General features: G+C 42.3%; 1 pseudogene; it reads right to left on the minus strand.

Annotated features, from left to right (window-relative positions):
- Window positions 1-339: 339 nt before the first annotated feature.
- LOC125518310 lies at window positions 340-7242 on the minus strand (annotated as a pseudogene).
- Window positions 7243-7824: the final 582 nt, after the last annotated feature.

Consider the following 7824-nt stretch of genomic DNA (forward strand, 5'->3'; position numbering starts at 1 on the left):
TGTTCAGGGACGGTGATAACTACTCCCTCCGTCCCATAATATAAGAACGTTTTTCAGGCTATCTTGAAAAGTTGAGCCACTAAACCGTCTGCTTTGTGAAATTTAGTGGAAGTATTTTATTCCAGTAGATAAAGTAGTTAGCATCCGGTTTGGTCCTATGATATACCCATAGTGAAGGAATACTCCACTATATTCTCCAGAATATAAGCCACTCGCCAGCAATTCCATCAGAAAACCTCATTTCCGTTTTATAATCAGTTACCAAGCAGATAAAAGAAAAAAAAACATTACTACATCTCTTCAGGTTTTACTTTCCATGAGGACGACTCAAATTAACCCCTAGCTACTATTAACATTCATCTGTGCATTGTCTCCTAGAACCAACTCCCTGAACCGAGTTATGCAGTCCATCGCCTGGTCGAATTCGCTGCTCTCAAGAGCAAAGCTGAACCGGCAGTAGTCCGGTATCCCGGTCCACTTGCTGCTGGATATGCAGAGTCCAGTGGATCTAAGGAGCGCTTCCCTGATGTTGCAGCCATCGAGCTCGCCTTCGAAAGTGTCTATCTTGAACGATTTGCCGATGTAGGCCGTTGGTTTCGCCAGCATTGAGATACCACCATGGCAGCCGACAACATCCCAGCCACAGCTCTCGAGTGTCTGTTCATTGCAGGAAATCAAAAAATGAAAACAAAAAAGGGGCGTGCATGTCAAACATAAGATTTCTCTGAACTGCCAATCTTTATCCTTTGTCTCTGAACTACCAACCTCCCATCTCTGGACTAAGATTTGGGAGGGAACACAAAATTTGAGAGGGCGATTTAGAATGTCATAGAGAGCTAACCTTAGTCAACTTGTCGGCACGATGCTTCAGTGTCTCCTTTTGCTCCTCAATGAGATCAGAGAAGCGCTGGTCCCTCTTGTTCTTAAGACACAACAGTTTTCTGAAAGTATACTTCAATGTGCGATGTGGTTGACTCAGGCTTGTTAACATATGTTTGATCAAGGACGGGTCAATGTAAATCATAAACCCGAAGTCAAACCCACTCATGGTCAGCTGAAGGGACAGCTCCCCAAGCATAAAAACGCTGAGCGCGAGACATGAAGCAATATTATAAGAAAAACTATCCAAATTCCACAGGCTCCAGCCATCTCCAGTTTGGAACTCCAGACCAGAGAAGGGGGTGTCTATCACTACCCTAGCTCCATGTTCAGCACAAACAGAAAGCAAATCTTTTATCTCATCATCACTGTACAGGGAACCGGAAGGGTTAACTGTATGGCCAGAAATATACACCCATGGCCAATATACATTCTCATTCTCATATGCATCATCCAGAGCTGCTCGTAGAGCAGTCGGTTCAATCTTGAAGCCTGAACCTACATTTGTTGGAATCGTCAATGTTTTTGCATTCATAAACTTTGCTGCCGAGACATAGTGCCCATTGGTACCCATGGGGAAAAGGAAGGCGCCTTGCTCCCTCATACAGCAAAGGACAAGCTTGTTGAAGAGTGTGAGACAGGTGCTGCCATATATAATTTCCTTAGAGAAGCCACATGAACGGTTGTTAAATGTAACGTCGGGACAACTGTCTCCTGGGAAACCATAGTTATTTCCCACCAGCTGTTCGATGCTGGAACGAACGTCAGTTTCGAAATCCATGATGTTCCGCCGAGCAAAACTTTCTAAAATGGAGGCGCTCAGTGGAGAAGGTACTGGTAAGAAGCTGCGGTCTAAATCCATATGAATGACACTAGAATCCTTGGAATCAGGAGTGAAAAATTCAGCTTCTTTTAGGGTAGACATGGCTGAATTAGAAAACTGTATCATCTTCTCAGGTACCTTTTCTGTCGCTTGTCTCTGAAAAAGAGATTAAAAGCCAACAAAAAAAACAGTTAAACATTTAGGTCACAAAAGTATTCCACAGGCGCCCTTTTTTTTCTTGAGGGTGGTATTCCATAGGTGCCTGGCCATATTATTAATAATTTCAGTTACATTTTTTTGCGGGGAATTTTACTTACTGTTAGTCATGATGAAAACATAATCAAATATCCTACTGATAAATTTAGCTGGTCACTGTAAATAAGTGTGTATCCAAATAAGGGAGGAGCGACAAACCCAGGATTTTAGAACTAGCTGACTTATGTCGTGAGGCGGAGAATCGGAGGAGGGAAAATTCTGCTTACCACTTGATGTGCATGCTTATGCCGGTCACCAATTTGAAACGCCAGCAGCTCATGGAAAAGAGAGCCATAATAGTGCTGGCTGATCACAGAAGTTTGTCCTTCCAACAGCTCAATGGTTTGTGATAATGCCTTGCAGACAGATGCATCCTCAGAAATGGCAAAAGCAACTTCCAAATCAGAATAAACCTGTAAATTTTAACCAAAATTAAGATGGAGCAGATACAAAATGAAACCTTAAGACTGTTTCCAATGTAGGTACGAAATGGTATATAAGTCCCCTTCACAGAAAGCACAACTCAAAGTATGTCTTATTTACTCATGATCATCTTATGGTGTAAATATCTGGTGAGAGAGATCAGGTTGCTAATTCATCATAACAAAATCGTACTTAACATGCCATATGTGCAGTCATTCTGAAATGGGAAAAATAAATTTCTCTGGTAAGTTATAGGCACCTGGTTCTTTACTAGACCCCACAATATAGCCGCATGCGAAGGTAGGGTGTTTCCAATAAGATATTTCAACACACCATTTGAGCTTGGCAGACAAGACCACTCCAGGTTCTCTGAAATATCTAGGAACAACCGGCAACCAACATCTTCTGTTGCGCTTAGTATGTTCGAGAAAGCAGCACTGGTGATAGCCTCAAACTGGGCAATGCTAGTAACGACAACCTGAGGCTTCAGTTTTCTGACCAACTCAGTCAGTAAATCTGATTGGCGTGGTGCTTCAATTACAGTGATCACGCCTTCAGCATTGTTGCAATCTATTCTTCCCTGAAATTTCAAAAGGAAGCAGTAGTATTCAACATTCTTGAGCCAACATTTTTCTTCACATAACAGGCATGTCTTTTCCACTGTTCCCATCAAACAAGATATTTTTATAAAACACTACTAAGCAGTACAGATCAGATGCTGCTCAAACAAGAAGTGTTGCATGACACACACACACCCACACACACAGAGAGAGAAAGAGAGAGACAGACAGACAGAGAGGTACCTCGATTTCTGAATATCCTAACCATTGCATGGGCAAGTGTCTGGTCAAATGTTCATCAACAATTGCAAGAGCTGGTGAGAACAGTCGAAGATAATTTTCGACTGCCACCGCACGGGAAGGGAATACAACAAAATTCTGGTGTACAAGAAATGAAAAGGGAGCATCATATAATGCATAAGATACAAGCACAGAATAGCTCGATATGAGAAATTATGGTATAAGTAATTGTAAAGACAATAGCCACCAAGCCTTACATCAGGATTTAATGGGATGTGGTGGTAGCTCTTCATAAATTCAGCAACAAGTTTCCTGAAGTTCAAACATCCAGCTGGAGGTTGACAAGGATTGGGCTTGGTCGCATTTAAGAAACTAGCTAGGTATACTAGGAATGTGATCTTTTCATGGGCAGTAGAATCATCAGCGAAGGACAAATCGAGGGACCTGCTGACTTCATGGAATCCATCTTTAAGTATCTCAGTTAGTTTCTTCACCTGAAAATTCTGAATTAGTAATATTTATGTTGCTATAATACTGTTTTACAAATCTAAAGAGAACGATAAAGAACCTGGTTGGGTTGGCGAAGTTGACAGTTATACACGGACAAAGCATGTGAAACATGGCCACCAGATTTCATGTACGCCAAGGCAGTGCGTGCAGAAACGGGCTGATCCCCCACAGAACCCATGAAGAACTCAAATCGATGCGGGCTATTTTTCTCAAATTCAACTAAGGCTGAAATATCCGTGTTCGCAGCCTGCAAACAACCCAACTAGTTGGTAATCCACACAAAAAATTGCATTTTAATATATAATGATAAGCCGGCATTTCCTTGCAATATAGAACCCTACTAACTGTAGTACAACTCAAAGTACTTCTTTTACGAAATCTCAGAGTATATATTGTTGGCCAAACCAGGAATTCCTGATTAATTAACATATGGTATGTCACAGCAATGCTACCTGCATAATTTTTGTTTGCCAGAGCTTAGTGATGCGAAATCCATGGCGTAGAAATAGGCATTCACAGACACCTTGACCTGGTCAGCCTCCCATGTTGATTATCATAGTACCCGTAGGCTTTATGACAGCCATCCCTTCTTCAACTGCCCGAGCAATCAACCCGAGGCCAAATTGGTCCTCCACAAAACCCTGGAGGCAGTAAGTCATGCAGTAAGTTTACAAGCATACAAGAAATGAACAAAAGGGAAATTGGAACAGAACAATCAGCCACCATAAGAAATATTGGCTTTATGAGAAAATATGTGTACATCATGTCAAACAGATTATCAATGCATATCAACAAATCAAAACTCTATTCAAACAGAGAGAAATTGAATATCACTGCTAATAATTCCAGTATTCTAGAAGAAACTGTGAATAACTCCATATTTCGGCAATCATTCATTCATTTTTCATGCAAAAGTGTGGAATGCTAATCATGTTTATAGTTATAAATTGTAACACAATAAAGCCATGCAAGGTTGAGATGGAAAAGATTACTCCCCAAGAAAGTAATTCTACTGTCCATCATTTGTTCTGGTTGCCCATGTTAGTGTAGAGCCCAAAGCTAACATTATACTTGTGGAATCAAGTTAGAAATGCAGTCATACAGATCATATATTATTTCTGAACTATACTTTTATTATATCAGGGGTAGGAACATGCCTACAAGGAAATGACATATGTTTGAAACACAGTTTTTTCTTCTAATCTGTTTATAAAGAACAATAATGCAGTTACAGAAAAAATATGTAAATTAAGTTCACTCTTGATCCTCCTAACCGAGCTAGAAAGAAAAAAATGTTAAGATAAATCACCGTTGGTATTTGGTAGATTAAATGGCTGAAGTGATGAACATGCAAAAGATGCGTGACTTACTTGAAGAGCATAGTAGCTGCTCAAGGAATACAAGAGCTCCTTACTTAAATTTTCAGTGATAATATTTGACATTGCCTCTGGATTGGGTTTAAGAATCTGAAAATTAGATTATAAGAGTCAGCATTTTCCTTCAGTTCTGGGTCTACTACAATTTCGTTTGACCCTACCTGCGGTATGCATCCAACAAGGCTATCAAGTTCTATCCTGTTGTCTCTACAGTAAAAAAGAAGATCAGATTCATGGAATTCAACTCTATCAAGTAGTGTTTTCCCCTCCCTGTCGTAAATTGGAAGACCATCGTCGTCTAGTGCATTCAAATAAAGATTTATCCATGCAATCTTGATTGCCCTTGGGTTAATATCCAGACCATAGACCTTCAAAGAAACAAAAGATGCTCAGTTTGGATTCTGACAAAAATATATGGCTGGACTATTGAGGTAATGTAGAGCTGAGCCAGAACTAATTTGGTTCCCTGGCATCTGAGGCTCAAATAATCTGCCGACTAACTTAGACAATCGGCAGATTATCAGAAGTCTGAGAAGTATCATATCATCAAACCTGAGTAAATACCTAACTATGGAGCTCCCACTTCTATAAACAAATGTCAAACTGCTGCAGTTCCCACTTACGTAGCGACGATCATAAGATAAATGTCCACAGGAGATGGGACAAGAGACACCAACCTTGGAAGGGCACCATTTTTCTGCAAGCGCAATGGATCGTCGCCACATCCCAGCTGTGCGACGGTCTTACTCCTGAAAATGGAATCTGGATCTGGATGATGATTGATGCCCTCATAGAGAGTGATGGACCTATCTCCGGGACCGAAAACGCTAGGTATCTCCATCATTATCAGCTTCTTTCTTTGCTGGGATCCTGAAAGCATTTGATAAATTTCTTATGCAACCAGAACAAAAATCAGTAATAACGAAAGTTTTTACCATCGTGACATGCGCCAACTAAAGACAACAGTTAATAATTTATATGTACAAGTAATAACAAAGGAATCATGTCAGGTCCGGACTCCAGTCCAGATAATGTAAGGAACTTATAAATTGCAGTTTTTCCTGCACAAAGACCACTACATCATACAATAACCCTAAAAACATCTATATATGATATTAACTAAATATACATGGTGGACAGATGATGTCCTATTATACTTGTTTCTGATAGCCTTCCCCTCCGCAATTAGTTGTCATATCAATAAGTTTGCGATACTAAACCGTCAATGGTGCTTAGAGCATATGTCTGAACAATGCATATAATAAATTCATATAAAGAGCTTTTAGGAATCAGATACCCTAAGAAGTGATCCCCACAAAAGGGAATCAGATTCCGAATTTTAAGCAAACCGATTACAAAATTCAATACTGATGGGTGATGGGCTGATGGCCGGATCAACATTCGACTTTGACCGATTCGTTTTGCTGGGGAGTGGGGAGGATGTGGGCCGACCTTGCAGGACGACGTCGTGGATGCGGAGGTTGAAGGCGCGGAAGCACTCCTCCTCCTCCTCATGCCCGGCGGCGGGGTCGTCGGCGAGACGGCGACGGACGGCGCCGAGGAGGCGCCTCGCCTGGGCGCGCGTGGCGGGGGCCTGGAGGCGCTCGAGCACGGCCCTGACGTCGCCGTACGCCTCGTCTCCGGACGCCGCGCACGACGCCAGGAAGGCCTCCACACCGCCGTTCCTGCTGTCGTCCTCGCTCGCCGCCATGCGTCCCCGGCCAGGTCAGGGACGATGGTTCGGGCGGGGGATGAGGAGGAGCCCCGGACGCGAGGAAAGATTCTGGCTACGAAGAAAAGATGAGGAGTGGACGGCGCCGGCGGCGAGGAAGGGTGGGGGCGAACTCGAAAAGTACAACCTTTTTCGTTTGTCTTGTGCAGTGGGACATGGACAGTGGAGTGGACTCTTGTGGTGGTCAACTCAAATCTCCTCTCCAGGCTCTCCTAGAAATGGGTCGACGACTGCACTGAGCAAAATGCTGAAGCTCTTTTTTTTTAACAACAAAATGTTTTACATTCCACTAGCAACATTTTACAGAGAGATGTGTGAAAGGGCTCAGGCTTGACATGGCCAGGACAACTCTCGCAATACAAAGGTTTTGTATCTCGAGAGAAGCAACGAAAAGCTATAGGCCTATTTTAAATTTTGATCGCTGACTTTGCTTAATGATGCGCTATGACATTAAAACACCTATTGATGTGATTCCGCAAAAAAAAATTACTATTGATGTGTGCTACTCTGGTGCGAATAAAAGATAACAGCGTCTGTATAGAAGCAAGAATGGGCCTTATATTCCAATGACCTGTGACTTGGAAGATGTTAACTCACTACTGCTGCACAACTAGTATGATGGTGGCAGACAGTTGATGTGCCGTTGAAGCACAACTATGGTGTTGGTGGTAGTACAGTTATATTCTCAATGAAAGTACTATAGTACAAAGTTTCCAAGTATCCTGAGCAGGGTATGCTTTCTGCCCCGAGTAATCGTGGGCCCTCTCACTGCCTGTCGATATTTGTTGATATTGTCATGCTCTTCTTGAGGACTTTGGGGAACCCTCTAGTCTAAGGATTAACCGGACGAAGTGTGTTCTTCTGTCAATTAGATGCTCTCCGGATCAAGTGGATCTACCGCGAGATGGACTCCGATGTACTGTTGGAAATTTCCCATGCAGATACTTGGGCCTTTCACTTTGCTTAAAGAAGCCAATAGCGTTGCACTTCCAACAGATTGTCGATGGGATCGCCAACAAATTACCA

The sequence above is a fragment of the Triticum urartu genome, chromosome 7 (assembly GCF_003073215.2).
Source record: "Triticum urartu cultivar G1812 chromosome 7, Tu2.1, whole genome shotgun sequence".
Taxonomy (NCBI): Eukaryota; Viridiplantae; Streptophyta; class Magnoliopsida; order Poales; family Poaceae; genus Triticum; species Triticum urartu.